The sequence below is a fragment of the Tamandua tetradactyla genome, chromosome 22 (assembly GCF_023851605.1).
Source record: "Tamandua tetradactyla isolate mTamTet1 chromosome 22, mTamTet1.pri, whole genome shotgun sequence".
Classification (NCBI taxonomy): domain Eukaryota; kingdom Metazoa; phylum Chordata; class Mammalia; order Pilosa; family Myrmecophagidae; genus Tamandua; species Tamandua tetradactyla.
In genome coordinates this window covers 5,130,875-5,147,735 of record NC_135348.1, presented here as the reverse complement: position 1 = coordinate 5,147,735, position 16,861 = coordinate 5,130,875, and the positions used below count along the sequence as shown (strand labels likewise).

General features: G+C 36.9%; 1 long non-coding RNA gene and 1 pseudogene across 1 annotated transcript in view; both read right to left on the bottom strand.

The window, feature by feature from the left end:
- The window catches only part of LOC143665913 (52 kDa repressor of the inhibitor of the protein kinase pseudogene), a 47,507-nt pseudogene extending 34,816 nt beyond the window's left edge, over window positions 1-12,691 (bottom strand).
- The window catches only part of LOC143666023 (uncharacterized), a 688,093-nt gene that overhangs the window by 632,776 nt on the left and 38,456 nt on the right, over window positions 1-16,861 (bottom strand). The gene's annotated exons all lie outside the window — the stretch shown is intronic.

The following is a 16,861-nucleotide window of genomic DNA, read 5'->3' as shown; positions in this document are numbered from 1 at the left end:
AATGTTTAGCATGCCAGCAATTTGGTAGCAATGTGCAAGATGGTTTTATAATTGTGGGGGCATGATAAACATCACATAAGGAAGAGGGGTCCATGGTTAGTCACTCTGTCATTTAAGCCAGATAGTGATCTAATTTGTTTCCACTTCTCAAGGTAGCATCTGGGTTAATCAGATGGCTCAAATGTAGGGAAGGCTCTGGCTTATTGGAGTGACAGAAGCAGTGTGGGCAATCCTTGGGGTGAACTTGGGTGGTTTCTTCTCCATTAGCAAAGTCGTGGGCTGGGTGATATCATCTGAGACAAGGTCATCTCCAATGGCGAACTTGTGAGCAAAAGCCATGTCATCTGATGCTACCTGATGATTTCTGGGGGCAAAACCGTACCAGGTGGGGATCCCAAGTAGTAACTCACAAAGGATGGGAAATTTTGTCATGGGCTTTTAAATACCACTGAGCAGTTCTAGTCATGATATCTCTGTAGGTTTCTGTAAAATTGTTACTGTCACAGAACTCTGCAACTTTTAGGGTATCCTCTCAGACTCACCTACCAAAGGCTTTGGCTGCATGTTTCCACATGGTGCCTGCATGTCCTTTCTCAGGAAGAATATGTTTTACTCATTAAACGCCAATTGGATGTTAATTTTTTGTAGCCTTCTTTGCAATCTAACCTGTTGTCTTAGAATAGTATGTTCGGTGGGCTAGGGTGAATAATGCTAGCCACGCATTATTTTGTAAAATATTTTTATTAATAAATCTTCACATACATATAGTCCCTACACAGTATATAATCAATGGCTCACAATGTCATCACATAGTTGTGTATTCATCATCATGATTGTTTTTAGAACATCTGCATCACTTCAGAAAAAGAAACATCAACAAAAACTCATACATCCATTTTTTTCAGTGACGCTTCAATGGCCAGACTGAGATCCTGTTGGAAATGATCTCTCACCAATGGCATTATGAGAGCCTGAGAGTGCAGACTGCAGAATTGTGGCTCTGGAAGCACCTCCATTTTTCGAAGAGTCCAATAAGCAGCCCAGCTTTGCCATGCTTATTGCAAGGATGGCAAAAAGAGGTGAACAAAACCTCCCATTTAAAATCCACTCCTAGTGAACCAAGAGGCAGGGCATGGAGAATGACCAACTGACCAATTCTAAGGCACAACGTCAGGATTCCTCCAGTAAAAAGCAGCAGATGTTCATGTGATCTTGTATATCCATTGCATTGTCTTAAGCTTTTTTAGTAATGATGGAGCCTCATTGTTTGCCAGAAGCTGTATTCCTTCTAAGAATAGCATGTCTTTGTGACCCTTAAAAAAAAAAAAAAAGTCAATAGGAAATAGTGATACAAGCCAACTGATCCATTATTGTTTGAATGAGAGTAGCAACTCAGACCACATATTGAAGACTCTCAGCAACTAATCTTATCCTTTCTTCTTGTTCCCTTGACTGAATTTTTAAAGTATGGTTTGATTCTTTAATTACATAAAATGTTTTGTCTTATTTTTTATTTGGGTTCCCCTTTGGGGCCCTGCTTGACTTTTGTGTGGTGATAGGGAAGATTTGTAGTTCCTATTGACCAGATTTATAGGCAATTGTTTGTCTTTCTAGGGTGCGCCAATCAAATTTATGGGGGTTGGGGTTTGTTTTCACTTAGCATGATAGTGGCGAGATCATTAGGCATGCTTATAAGCAACCACACTATGTGAGGCCCATGCATATTACACATGACTATGATGCTTATTAAGCAACTTAGAAACTCCTGGTGTCTCATGGGATGCTGGCACATTCTGCTCACACCCTTTATCTTGGTTTTTTCTTCTTTTTTTTTTTTGCCTTGGCCACCTCATACCATGAACTAGATCTTCTATACCCCATGAGGTTGAGGACAAAGAATCACAAACAGTAGTGAGACAGCAGCAAAATAAGGATTGCAGACCCTGGTAGCACTGCTGCTTGCTGGGTGCCACTAAGCTTCCCATGGATGAAGCCAGCGGCAGGTTTAAGATGCAGGCATATGATCTACAGACACAGGGGTTGGGTCTCTCCCAGTGATGTCCCAGCTGAAGTGTTCCAGGCACTGAGAGGTCGAGTGCTCTTGGCCCACATGCATTTACCTGTAGCCTTCTCACTTGAGAGTCACAGCTTGAGTCAAGGGGTGCTCTTCTCCCACTTGCAGCTCCTCCTATGGGAACCCAAGAAGACCTCTTTATGTGTCAGTGTTGCTCAGCATGGGTGTCACCCATCACCACTTGTTCCTGTTCAGGGGAGTGCTAGAAACCACAGGTTTTCCTCTTTTGCTTTAGGAGGACTGGCTATTGGCAGTTCCTCAGTACAATTGAGTAAAATGTAATTGGATCCCACCAAAAACCATATAAGTGAGCTTGGAAGAAGTTTTCCTATAGTAGTTAGGTTCAGGTGTCAACCTGGGCAGGGGATGGTGTTGAGTTCTGTTGCTGTGGACTTGAAACATTAGCATGTAAAACTCATCTATGGCTGATTACATCTGCAGTCAGCTAAGGGAGTGCCTTCCACAAAGAGTAATGTTTAATTTAATTAGCTGGAGGTTTAAAGAGAGAGGGCAGAAGAGAGGTCAGAAGAGAACACAGCACAACCTGAGCAGCTCAGCATACCTTATCTCAGCACTGGCTGCTCAGCCCAGACTTTTGGAGATGTAGAAAGAAATTGCTCCTAGGAAAGCTGTTGGAGCCCAGAGGCCTGGAGAGAAGGCCATCAGAGATAGCCCTGTGCCTTCTCATGTAACAGAGGACCTCAGATGAAAGTTAGCTGCATTTCCTCTGAAGAACTATATGTTTTTAACTAAATAAATCCCCTTTTATTAAAAGCCAATCCATCTCTGGTGTGTTGCATTATGACAGCTTTGGCAGGCTAAAACATTTCTTCTCCACCAAACTTAGGATAAAACCCCAGAACTGGCTGACAACCTGTTTAAAGTCCTATGAGAGACCCTGAAGCAGAAGCCATGCCCAGATTTCAGAGTCTCAGAATCTGTGAGATCGTAAGTGTGTTTTGTTTTAAGTCACTAATTTTGTGGCAATTGATTATGCACAAATACAAACTAATACAGATGGTAATTATATAAATGTTTCCCTTGTGGGACCTGAGGTGATGCTTTAAGTGATATTAAAATATCAACAGGATACTAAGACCATTTAAGGGCTCCTTTGTCCATGTTAATTTTTCAGGTGATTAATTTTGTCAGTTCAATGGTTTTATGCTGCTGAGCTCTGAGACAGCTTTACCGAATATTAAAAAAAAAAAAATGAAACTATTCTTCTGTACATAGTTCAGATTATATTTTCTGTTATTTATCAGTGTTAAGGATAACTATTTGCAATGTATTAGGCTAGTCTCCAGAGTAGAAAGAAAGTTACTGTTTCCAACAAATTTATCATGCTTTTCAGAATTTACCTTGTCCTATTCAGAATTACTAAGAGGAATCTCATTTCTACAATAGCTCCAAGTAGAACCCTTATGAACTTTCCACTGTTTCTAGCATCCAGGTATCCAAGGATCAATGAATGAAACTGAAAGGACATAGATAAACATTTTAACAATCACAAAATAGAACTATGCATGTTCAAACACAGAACAAGTGATGTGGTAACAGGAAAGATGAAAACAAATCAATCATGTGTACCAAGAAATTAGAACAGAACTTGAAGTAAAGGTCCTTTCACATGAGTCCCTTGCAAGCTTGAAATGAGTTTGTTAGCCAAATCATCTTTTATTTCACTTAAGATAAAAGTCATATTAAGGAGATGAATAACCCTAAAACTCTGGACTCCCATTATCGATAGCAAAAACCCACCCAAATAGTCATTAGGAAGTGTCTCTACCTTGAGGAAACCTAATTTCCTTTTGCTAGGAGATGCCAGTATATTTAAATGCTACATGGTTTTATGAAGTTGCAATGGTCTGAGAGCTATGTTCCATGTCTATTATTATATCTTGTTTTATCTAGCATATTATTTTTAAAATATGTCCAAGTTACCGACTTCTAATTTATCTTGAAAATCCAGCAGATCTGGAAACACAGGTCTTAAATTCCTTCAATCCATTATAGGTCCTAAAATACAAAAAATAAGGAATGCATTTGCAGTAAAAATTGCTGCTTCACAATTTCCTTTTGTCTGGTTCACATGTACAGTAATATTTGTGAACTCTGTTATAGATATTCTAGAGGATCTAAAATATTGCAGTCTGAATATTTGTGTCATAATTTTACGATTTTTGTTACTTTTTAATTGCTAAGCAATCCATACTTATTTTTAACCACATAATATGAAGGTCATCTAGGTGCTGTCGTTAAGTCACCCAATACCTTGTTACTTTTGTAAAAAGCAGCCATATGACATACCTGGAAAGTTTGCATGAGCCCAACACATTGTTATACCTCTTTACAAGTCTGTTTTAGCTACTGCCATTGGGAAATGCCCAATCAACAAGCAGTCAAGACCAATATTGTGCCTCAAATGCAATACTATCCAGTCACTGGTAGCAGGTTAATCATTTTAGGCTTCTTACTTCATGGAGGAGGCATAATCCATCCCACTAGAATTCATCTTTATTCAGGGTATGACTTTGGCTTCCCTACCTATAATACCTCAGCCAGCATTAACATCTGAAACTCATAGAGTATGTGATATAATTTTATGGGATCATGCATGGCATTGGTATGGATCAAAAATTTATTTAATCATAAAAGAGGAATAATAATTGGCACATGACCATCGGATCCCTTGATCCTAGCATATATTTCTGAATGCTTCCAGTTCATTAGAATATTGGAATGACTTTTCAAGGTGAAGTTAATATGCTGGCTTGTGAACAACATTCTGTAAGACTTAGGTGACCTCTTTCAAGATGTGCTGTATATTTTTAATCAGAGGACTATATGTAGGTCTGTATTCCTTAGTTCTGAAATATATGGATCTCCAGAGAGCAAGTGATGTCAGTAGAAGTGGTTCTTCTTACCACTATTTCCAAGGGCTCACTTGGGAAATGTCTGCTTCCTAAACCTACAATTTTAGCCTCTATTGGTTTTGAGTCCAGCTAACATGGCAGTATTTACTTGTAGCAAAGGACACGGTCAGAGTTACAATAAACCCACAGCTACAGCAGTTTGGTCCTCTTGAGTCTTCTTGAAAATAAACCAGCTGGCAGATAAAGGAGTTACCCTATCATTAGGGGTAATTCACTCTGCATATTGTGAGGAGAGAGATGAATGCTACTAAATGGTGGAGTCTGGGAGAAGCATGTCAGGAATACAAGAGATTTACTGAGCAAAAATCAATTTTGGTGCTTTCATGCCCTCTGATATATGTGAATGAGGCATTGCAGCACCCACTCTCTGATTAGGTCACAGAGACCCCCTCCCTTGCCCCCGAGGTTTGAATGTCTGCGTCACCGTATTGGCCAAGCAAGCAAACTACATGAGCAGAAGTGCTGACTAAGGATCAGAAAAATATAGAATTGGTTGAAAAAAGACATAGTGGATATGAATTATGATCCTGGAACCTACTGCATAAACTTCTGCCTCAAAAACCCTCTTCCAGGTTTTTTTTTTTTTTTTTTTTTTTTTAACATATACAGGCACTGGCAATTGAACCCGGGTCTCAGGTATGGCAGGTCAGAACTCTGCCTGCTGAGCCACCAAGGCCCGCCCCTCTTCTAGGTGTTTTTTCAAATTATGATTATTTTTTCAGAAACTATGTCCAGCCACCAAGTTGAAGAATTATTCATAACTGTGGTAGGCTTAATCTGGGGCATAAGAGAATGAGTATTGCATGTGGCACACTTGCTGACACAGTAGAGCCCTTGCCCATATCGTTTTACACAGGTTGAAGACTGCTTATAATATGAATACCTGCATCTCTCTGCCCGTGGTTTTTGTTTTTGTTTTTGTTTTTTCCCCTGGATGTCAGAATCCAGCTACCTCACAACTCAGTAGAAATAACTCTTAGGTTTTTCATCAGCTCCCAGAATTCCTTAGCCAAATTTTCCAAAGCAGTAACCTACTAATTAGTGTACTCTTACTGGTACCCTTCCCATCCCTACTTCACTTTTCTAGTTCCCAACAAACCTTTCCTGAGAGCCCTTGCTAAATAGACTTCTTGCATTCATCTCTTTTTCAGGACATGTTTCTGCGTGAACTTAAGCCACAACATTTGTTATGGATATATATCAATTTATTCTGCTGGGTAGTCAATGGGACCAATAAAAATTTTAGTGTGGAATTTCTTTATATTGTGGGAAAATTTCCCAAATTGGCTGAAAGAATCATAAGCTCTCCCTCTAAACCTTCTCTGTTCACTGTTCTGCATCTCCTTTTATTCTGACATCGGATCTCTTCAGTGACCTATTTTCTTTGAATTGTTCTACTGATTTTTGTTTTTTTAGTTTTTAGTAATTTTTTTTTAATTGTTTGAGTCTTTTTTTTTTTGCTTTCTGACTATTCCTTTCATATAATTTTCTGCTTTTAGTTTCCTGGACCCAATATATCCTCTTTCTCAAATGATGTTAATAGCAGTATTTTAAGCTACCATACTCTATATAATTCAGTTTCCTTCCTATTTTGTTTAACTTGTGTATTTTCTATCCATTAATTATTTACCTCAGATACCTAGCAATCCTTTGTTGCCTGATCGTATTTATGAGTGAGGTTCTCAATATTGTTTGGATGCTTATGTATAAATGAGGTTTGTTGACTGTGGGCTTCATTTATGGAAAGATATCAGGACTGTTTGTTGAGAACACTTCAAAACAATGTTTTTAAATTTTTTCTGTCAGGCCAGAGAAATGCACTCTAATTGTCTTTCTATAGATTATTCTAGTAATAAGTTGGCTAGAAGTCTCAACATTCACCATGACACTTATTTAATTTCCTACTTTCTGTGAGCTTTCATATCCCTCAACTCTACCACTCTACAGACACTCTCTTATACCTTTGCAAAGAATAAATATACATTCTCCCTGGCTAAGATGGATTGTTTACTGACTGTTTAGGTTTGAGTAGAAATGTTCTAAATATTTATTTAGACAGACTTTTATCCAATTATTCAGTTTTAATTCTGATCTTCACTTTCGATTTAAGAAGTCCCTGGTATCTGTTGAAATTAGGGGGGTTAAATCTAGTTGCATCTAGGAGTTTCCTAATCCTGGGTTAAGAATTAGTTTTCTTAGAACCTGAATATCAGTCCAGAGTATTCATTCTGTTTCCCAGGTTCTACTATTTTAATAATCTGCTCTCTTTAAACTTACAGATTTATGCCTTCTTTGAAAAACAACTTTATACCTATCTTAGTGGTGTTAGGAGAGGGAGTAGACACGTGCCTGTGTTCAACTCATGTCCTTCATAAACTTGAATTTTTATCTAGTAACCTCTTCAGTTGACAGTCAATGGATACGAAGACTTAAAATTTAGCACTCTTTCTATGTCTCAATGGCTTTAAAAATTGATTGTGTTCAGTAACTGTCTAGCATATTTTATGAGATTAGCATGCCTTCTAGCTAATACAGAGAAACTAAACATTTCTTTTAGAGAAAACAAAAATCTTTCTTGACTTTGTTCTGTTTCCAACTGGAATAAAAAGTCATTGCTTGAAGCAAATAAAATAACATCAAATGAGTATTTGAAAAATCTCATCTTTGAGTTATTATGTTTACTTTCAGTTATGCTATCCAGCACTCGATCTTGGCTGTTTTTCTCCCTCTTGAAAGATCCTACTAACTATCTCTTATTCAGTTTAAATTAGACAACACTGTCCAGATAATATTAGATAAGTTCGATTGGTGAAGTTTGGGGAAAAGTGATACACAAAAGATATTGACTGGAGAAATGAACTCACCGAAGAAACTATTAAAGCATTCTAAGATTAAAGAATGCATCAAATTGCAGTGATAAGGAAGTTCTAAGAAACTTAAAAAAACAAAAAAATAAATAAAACAGAAAACACTTTACCTAACTGCAAGAAGAAAATAACAGGAGTCAGTACACACAGAAAACACATCATTCATCATATTTTAGTATATAAACACAAAAACCATAGTTCATTCTGATAAATTTTATTTATTTATTTTTACTTAGAAATGTGGGCCATGGTTGAAATCCAGCCATGATTGCTTATCATACATGCATACAATCATTTTTAAATTGATGATATCCTGTAAATGTAGAGAGAGTGAGAAAAGAGTAAGAAAGGAAGATTAATTTGACACTCTTCAAACAATAAATGGCTGAGTAGTATAAAACTTATGGACTTTCTCTAAACTATGTCTATATGACAACAGATTGCATTCATTGGCTTTAAACTTAACCTACTTTATAAGCAATCCAAATGCTCCAAATTGTACCTAATTTAATACTTTCATCTATAGATAAGGATTTATAACACCAAAGCAGAGCATCAAAGAAGCTCCTTTCCATTTCATAACATGAGTTATAAATCTCCTATTCATGTCATGATCAGGGCGCACAGATGTTAATCACCATATTATATGCAAACTAACTGTATAGGCAGTAAGAAAGCTGAACATGACGGCATAGCTACAAAGGAGAAAAATACGACCGGGAATATCATCAAATGGAAGAAGGAATTTTCAGTGATACCTAATAGATTAAAGTAGCTCTAAATCCACTGAATTATATTCAGGATGATGTCGTACAGAAAATTTAGATAAAAATTTCTCTTTGAAATTATATAAACTAGTGCCATGGCCAATGTCCAGATAACAGAGCTTCTGTTAAATGCCCAAGAATTGAGTACATTTCATAAGTTGAATAGATTCAATATTACTTATTTTTCCTCTCTCCCAGAACAGACATGTATTTGTTTCAAGAGCCATGTGCACTTAATATATCTTCCGATTTTGAACAACTTTGATAAAATTGAGTTCAGTTTAACTAAAAATTATACTGAGAAGATATAAATTGAGTCATGTATAAAAATCAATAATAATTTCCCTGGTTGCATATTTACTTGCACTTTATTATATCACTAAAATGTTAATATAAATATTTTTTACTTCAGAAACACACAAAGTAGTTAAATGGGATTAACTAGTTACATGGCAATATCCTTTCCCTTTCCAATTTAATCTAATTTTTTAATTCTAAGAAATCTAAAAAGTAAGTTCATGGACAATTGATTACAAGATTGAAAACAGAAAAAATTCTTTATATTATAATATAGATTTTTCTTCCATCATTTTCCAAAACACATAAATCATTATGGATGCATTTGAGAGTCAAAATGTTCTTGATTAATATAAGCAGTTTCAACAACAACAAAAGAATATAATATCCATCTTACCCAGGGAGAATGCATATTTATTCTTTACAAAGGGTATAAGAGAGTGTCAGTAGAGTGGTAGAGTTGAGGGATATGAAAGCTTACAGAAAGTAGGAAATTAAATAAGAGTGTGTTGGTGAATGTTGATACTTCCAGCCAACTTATTACTAGAATAATCTATAGACAGAATATTAGAATACATTTCCTAGGATTTCTGACTGGCCTGAGCATAAAGATCTAAAAACATTGTTTTGAAGTGTTCTCAACAAAACAGTCCTTTTATCTTTCCATAAACGAAGCCCACAGTCGGCATGCCTCATTCATACTTAAGCATCCAATCAATATTCATTCATAAATATGATCAGGCAACAAGGGGTTATGAGATATCTGAAGTAAATAATTAGTTGACAAGAAATACACAAATGAAACAAAATAGGAAGGAAATTAAGTTATATAGCGATATGGTGGCGTAAAATACTGGTATTAATATCATTTGAGAAAGAGGATAAATTGTGTCCAGAAATTTACATGAAAGGATTAGTTAGAAAACTAACTAAACTAACCAAAAAAAAAAAAAAAAGACTCTTACATATTAAAATAACATACCTTCAGGAACAACAACAACAAAAAACTCAGTAGAAGAATTAAAAGATACATTTAATTCCTGGAGCCTGCCTATGCCAAAAAAGGAAAAGGATAAATTTAACAAGCTTATCTCAGAATGTAGAAAAACACAATAAAAAGATATAAAGTAAGAGAAAAATAATTTTTAAAAATAGATCATCCAAAAGATCCAATGTCAGAATAAATAAAAGGAGATGCAGAACAGAGAATAGAGAAGGTTTAGATGGAGATCTTATGAGAGAAATTATTTGTGAAAATTTCCCACAATTTAAAGAATTTCAACAACTTCATTGGCAATTAGATAGAACTAAAAAAGGGTTCTGCCAAGAGAAAACTTCTATCAAGTTTTCATATCAGCATCTTCTTTAAACAAAAGAATATGATATATGTCTCTTAGTAACACTTTCACATTGACCACACCTATAATGCATAAACTCCGATAATGATCTGTTTTTACACTAGGAAATCTTGTCTGAAACAACTCTGTAGTAGTTGATAGAAGAACTTGTGTCAGGCCTTTGTAAAGTGTATAACTTTTATATTATATTTGCATAATTTATAGTTAGTATAAAACATCCATAATACATGGAGACCTTAAAGTAAAATCTTTATAAATTCTCTCACTTGTAATAATATTTCCAGATAAAAATGATACCATTGAACAATTTCATTTTAGCAAATTATTTTTAATATCACCATCATGTACTGAAAGCAAACGTGAAAATGATGTACATCTACATTGAAAAATGTCTTCCTAAGTCTTAATAAGAACTCCAAGTACTGAGTTTTCTGCACAAAACTTCTGGAGTAAATGATTTTTGAAAATATTGATTGATTATTTACAATCTTTAAGTAGAGACTATTCCATTTAAATTACCAACCTAAAATACTATAATCAAAGCTAATGTTTTGTTAAAGGTAAAAATAAGGTTTAGCTTAGAATAATTTTAAAGACATGTATATTCCATGAGATAGAGAAAATTAATATACTAATATAAGCTTTCTATAGAAAAGCTACAAAAGTGAAGAGATTTTATGTTCAACACCTTTCAAGGATTTGCTTTTACTTGCAAGTATATGCTTTTACTCAGTTGCCAGATTTGTGCTGAAGAATAGTTGCTTGAAATGTTTTTGCATGAAAAGATCTTTACCATGAGAGTTTCTACAAGATGATAGGTCGAGTTCCCCCTGCTCCAAGGAACAGCTAGAGAAGGGAGAAAGGCGACTGAGACATGGCGATTCCAGGGAGTAAGTGACCTGGGAGGGTCGCCTACACCACGTAAGGAGACTCTGGTTACAAAAGCTGAAGAATTGGGATGCAGAGGACCAGAGACTGTCTGGCTGGTGCAAGCAGCCCTATGTGCCCCTTTCCAAATGGCAGCCTGGAACCCTCAGGAGTGGAGGATGGGCAGATATAGGGACTAGAAAGTAAGCCCAGCTGCATTCCTTGAATGCACTACCCTCAACTGTGCAGCCCTAAGACCTGCAACTCACTCCACACCACACACACCTGAACCCCGTCACCTGCCCCCGCTTCACTGCACTCCGAGCGTCCCTGCCCTGCCACCCGCCTCACACGTATCCATCCCACACCCCCACCCAAAATGCATGCACACCTGCTCCAGCCCAACCCATCTCTCTTGTGTAAGTGCAGTTTCGCTGCACCCCTCCTGAGACGAACCTCCCCATCCTGGCTGCCTGCAGGTGGTCACCAGTGAATAAAGACTACAGGCCCTTAACTCCATACCCAGGCTACACCTGCCCCCAGCCCACACAGTAGTGCAACCTCACTCTGCCCACCCTGAGCTCTGGGCACATGTACATCAGTTTATGACCCTCTTAGATTCACACAAATGCATGACCCCAGCCATGCCCCCAGCTCTGGGCAAGTGTTGACCTGCGCATCTGGGCCATACCTGCAGGCACAACTCCAGCTCATTGTCACTGAGCTCTGTGCACGTGCACACAAAGGCCCCATTCCCTAGATCAGCACACACCAGGGCCCTACTTCCCAGATCTGTACACCAGCACAGCCATATCCTCTCTATCTCCGGGCACCCACACATTCATGCACTAACTTCTTGGCACCCTTCTCTACAAACATGCACACTTATCCCACCCCTCCAGGACAAGCATCCTGTTGCTACACCTGGCAGATGCTCCCTTGAACATCTGTGCTATATAGCTCCTGCCCTTCACACATGTACACACCTGCTCCAACTCCCTCCACACCTGCATATCCACACCAGGCACTGCCCACCTGACACCACCCACCCAGCCATGTCCCTCAAACCCTGTGACATGTGCCCATCCCTACACACTACAACATATGAATTCAGGGCCCTCTGGAACCCCCTGCACAGGGACACACCCAAGCCCAGTCTCCCCCATGCTCTAACCTCTGAAGCACCTACCCTACACCCTGATACCACAACCCCCATGCTCCATGCATCCACCCACATCCCATCTAAATGAATTAGACCCAACAGACATATATAGGTCATTACACCCCAAAACACCACCATATTCATTCTTCTGTAGTGCTCATGGAACATTCTCCAGGATACATCATATGCTGAGGCACACCAGCCCCCATGCATTCACACAATCTCCCTATCTACCTCTCAGAGCACTCTCCCTCTGTGCCTGCCATGATGCTCCCTGCATTTGCACTCCAAGGTCTGCTTTAGCTGCACCAAATACCCGTGGGCCTCACGCAGCACATCTGCACCCTGCAACCCACACCCCATGCTCACAAGCACCAACGTAGCACCCCCAACCTGTGTTTATACCTTGCACCACAATGTATCACACTACACTGTTGTGTCCCACCCCACATCCTACTTCCTGGCCCACATCCATCCCCAAAATACAAACCTTTAGACAACTGAAGGAAATCAACATCCAAAGCAAACCTACCAAGATATTTATATGCTGCAAAAAAAAAACAACAAAACAGAAGATCACTAAGCATATCAACATGCAGACACATATAACCCTGCCTAATGACCAAATTAAACCACCCGAGGAGACACAGACATTGGAACAACTAATCAAAGATGTTCATATAACTCTATTAAATAAAATAAATGGGATGGCTAATAACATAAGGCAGATCAAGAAGACATTGTAAGAGCATAAAGAGGAATTTGAAAGAATAAAGAGAGAAAAAGCAGATATCACAGATATTAAAGATGCTATAGACCAAATAAAAAATATACTGGAGACACATAACAGCAGATTTGAAGAGGCAGAAGAAAGAATAAGTGAACTAGAGGACAGGACAACTGACTTAGAACAGTCAAAACAGCAAATGGCCAAAAAGATGGAAAATTTTGAATTGAATCTCAGGGAAATGATGGACAAAATAAAGCACTCAAATATAAGAATCACTGGTATTCCAAGAGAACAGAAGAGTAAAGGGCTGGGAAGATCAGTTGAGGATATAATGGGGGAAAACTACCTAGCCTTTATAAAGGACATAAATATGCAAATAAAATGACCCCATCAAACCCCAAATAGAATAAATGCAAATAGGCCTTCCCCAAGCACATATTAATCTGTCAAATGTTGAAGAGAAGCAGAAAATCCTTAAAGTGGCAAGAGAGAAACAATCTACAGCACACAAGGGAAAACACGTAACCACTAAGTTCAGACTACTCAACAGGAACAATGGAGGTGAGAAGGCAGTGGTATGACATATTTAAGATCCTGAAAGAGAAAGACTCCCAGCCAAGAATTCTGTACCAAGGCAAATTGTCCTTCAAAACTGAGGGAGAAATAAAAATATTCACAGATGAACAAATCCTGTAAGAATTGTCAACAAGAGACCAGCTCTACAAGAAATACTAACTGGAGATCTGCTAGTTGAGAAAAAGACAGGAGAGGGAGGTCTGGAGGAGAGCACAGAATTGAAGAGTACCAGTAAAGATAGTTTACAGGATAAAAAGAGATGGAGGGAAAAGAATGTATCGATCTGACAAGCAAAATCCAAAGGATAAGATGGTGAATTAAGAAACTCCTTTTCAGTAATAAGTTTGCGTGTTAATGGACTAAACTTACCAATTAAAAGACACAGAGTGGCAGAATAGATTAAGAAATATAATCCAGTTATATGCTGCTTATAAGAGACAAGGATACAAAAAGATTGAAAGTAATAGGATGGAAAAAGATGTTCTATACAAGAGGTAATGAAAAGAAAGCAGGAGTAACTATACTAATATCAGACAAAATAGACATAAAATGTAAACACATCATAAGAGACAAAGAAGGACACTATATATTAACAAAAAGATCAATTCACTAAGAAGAAAGAACAATAATAAATGTTTATGCTCCCAATTAAGGAGCTGCAAAGTACATGGGACAGATATTGGCAAAACTGAAGGGAGTGATAGATGTTTCAACAATAATAACAGGAGACTTCAATATACTTCTCTCCTCTATAGACAGGACAACCAGAGGATCAACAAGGAAATATAGAAGTGAAACATCTTGATAAATAAATTAGACCCAACAGACATATATAGGTCATTATACCCCAAAACACCAGCATATTCATTCTTCTGTAGTGCTCATGAAACAGTCTCCAGGATAGATCATATGCTGAGGCACAAAACAGGGTTTATAAATTTAAAAACATTGACATTATTCAAAATATTTGATCACAATGGAATCAAGCTGGATCTCAATAACCACCAAAGAATGAGAACTTTCACAAATATATGTAGATTAAATAACACACGCTTAAACAATCAGTGGGTCAAATAAAAAATTTACTAGAGAAATCAGTAGCTATCTGGAGATGAATGAAAATGAGAATATAACATATCAGAACTAATGGGATGCAGCAAAGGCTGTGCTGAGAGGAAAATTTATTGCCCTGAATGTCTATATTAAAAAACAAGAAAAAGGGTGGTGCAATGGTGGCTCAGTGGTAGAATTCTCCATTGCCATGCTGGAGACCCAAGTTTGACCTCTGGTGCCTGCCCATGCAAAAGAAAAAAAAAAAAATGCATGAACTTGCAAGAATAAAGGCTGGGAGAGAGCCAGTGTAAGCATGGAAGACATAAATGCAAAAGAGCTGTATAAACAAAATTAGGAATTTACCATCCACACTTCCATATAACCTGTCTTATGAGATTTATGTCCCTTGATATATTTCTGAATTGCCTCCATTTCTCTCACTTGGCTGCCAGAATATGCACAATCATTCTTTTAGCTTACCTCACACTCTGCCCTCACCTTCACTACTAACCAACCGTTAAGAAGATGAAGATTTCTCTCTGGTATAACTGAATAGTCCAAAAAGAATACAAATTTTGAGAATCTTACAATGGCTGAATACCTGTTTATAATCTTATACTTATGTCCTCTAGTCAATATGTTCACAGCTTCCCAATAATGTTTCAGTGCCTCTCTCTTAAATATATATATATATGTATATAAAAAAGTCAAGTATAACTGTACATTTGAGGATATCCTCTAATATGAGAAAGAGACCAAAACATCTACCCATCCAATAACTAACAAGCAAAATAAATTACTAAAGCCAAAGATTTAACTAAGAAAATGAAAGATTAAATGAGTGATGTGTGGAATAGGAAAAAACACAAAAGGAAAAAATCGGATAATGACACCTTAAGAAAGATAAGTCAAAGATATTACTTTCATGAAAAAAAAAACAATATCACATAAAAATAAAAAATTCAGAGAACATAGAAGAGTTCCAAGACCCTTCAGAAGGTAGAAGACAGAGGAAATACAGCTAGAATGTAAAATGGACAATAAAAATTTCAGAGCATTCATTTGAGGAGAGAAGTTAATCATAGAATTAATGCAAGCATATTTCCCAGAAACAAAGAATATATGTTTGCAGAGAGAAACACCTGAAAAACAGATAAAATGAAGGTTTATGTGGATACATAATATTACAAAATTTTTTAAAAGACACAGATAAATGAAAGATTCCAAAGGCTTTTGAGGACTGGTGTGAAAGGAAAGAGATCTCATGAAAAGGATAAGAAGTGGCATCGTACCTCTCAACAATAGCAGCAGGGATCTAGAAGATAAATGATTAAGGCTTTCATAATTCTCAGGGAAAATGTATTTAATCTAGATAACTGTATCCAACAATCTATTGTCCAAGGGTGAAAGTAAACCAAAGACATTTTCAGAAGAGCCCTGTATTGCAGTTATTCAGAGAAACAATACTGATTATATAAATATATATATAATAAATAACATTTTGTATTAATTAATAATATTATATTATAGATAATATTATGCATATATATCTGGAGAGAGAGAGAAATTTATATGAAGAAATTTATAATAAGAATTGACACATACAACAATTGGGATTATGAATTCAAATTCTGTAGGAAAGGTCATTAGTTGGAAACTCCACTGAAATTGAAATTGAAGTCTTCAGAAGATGGTGGCTGGTTGAAATAGAGACAGAAAAGCTTCTAACTGCTGCTGAAATAATCAGTTCTGGCTTTAAGATCTCCAACTGATTGGATAAGAAGACTCACTTCATTGCTGAGGGCAACCTCCTGTGTTAAATGTAGATTCATTCAATTGTAGATGAAAATGATGTATGAAATGTCCTTACAGTAGTGTTTCATGATTAAACAATTGGGCACTATTAACCTAGTCAAACTGACACATGAAATTAAATATCACAGGCCCTCTCAAAATATTAATATTCCAATTACTGGAAATAGCATCAACTAAAATATGGGGTAAGCAAATTTAGAAGAAGACAAGGGAGTAAACACAGGGAAGTTTAATCTCAGAAGAAAAAAGAAAGTTCTAAGATCAAGGAAAGGGCTGTCAAATTTCAAAACTAGAAGTGATCTAGGTAACAGTTGGAAACAAAAATTAAATTGATAAATTATCCTATGTTTGTTAATTTT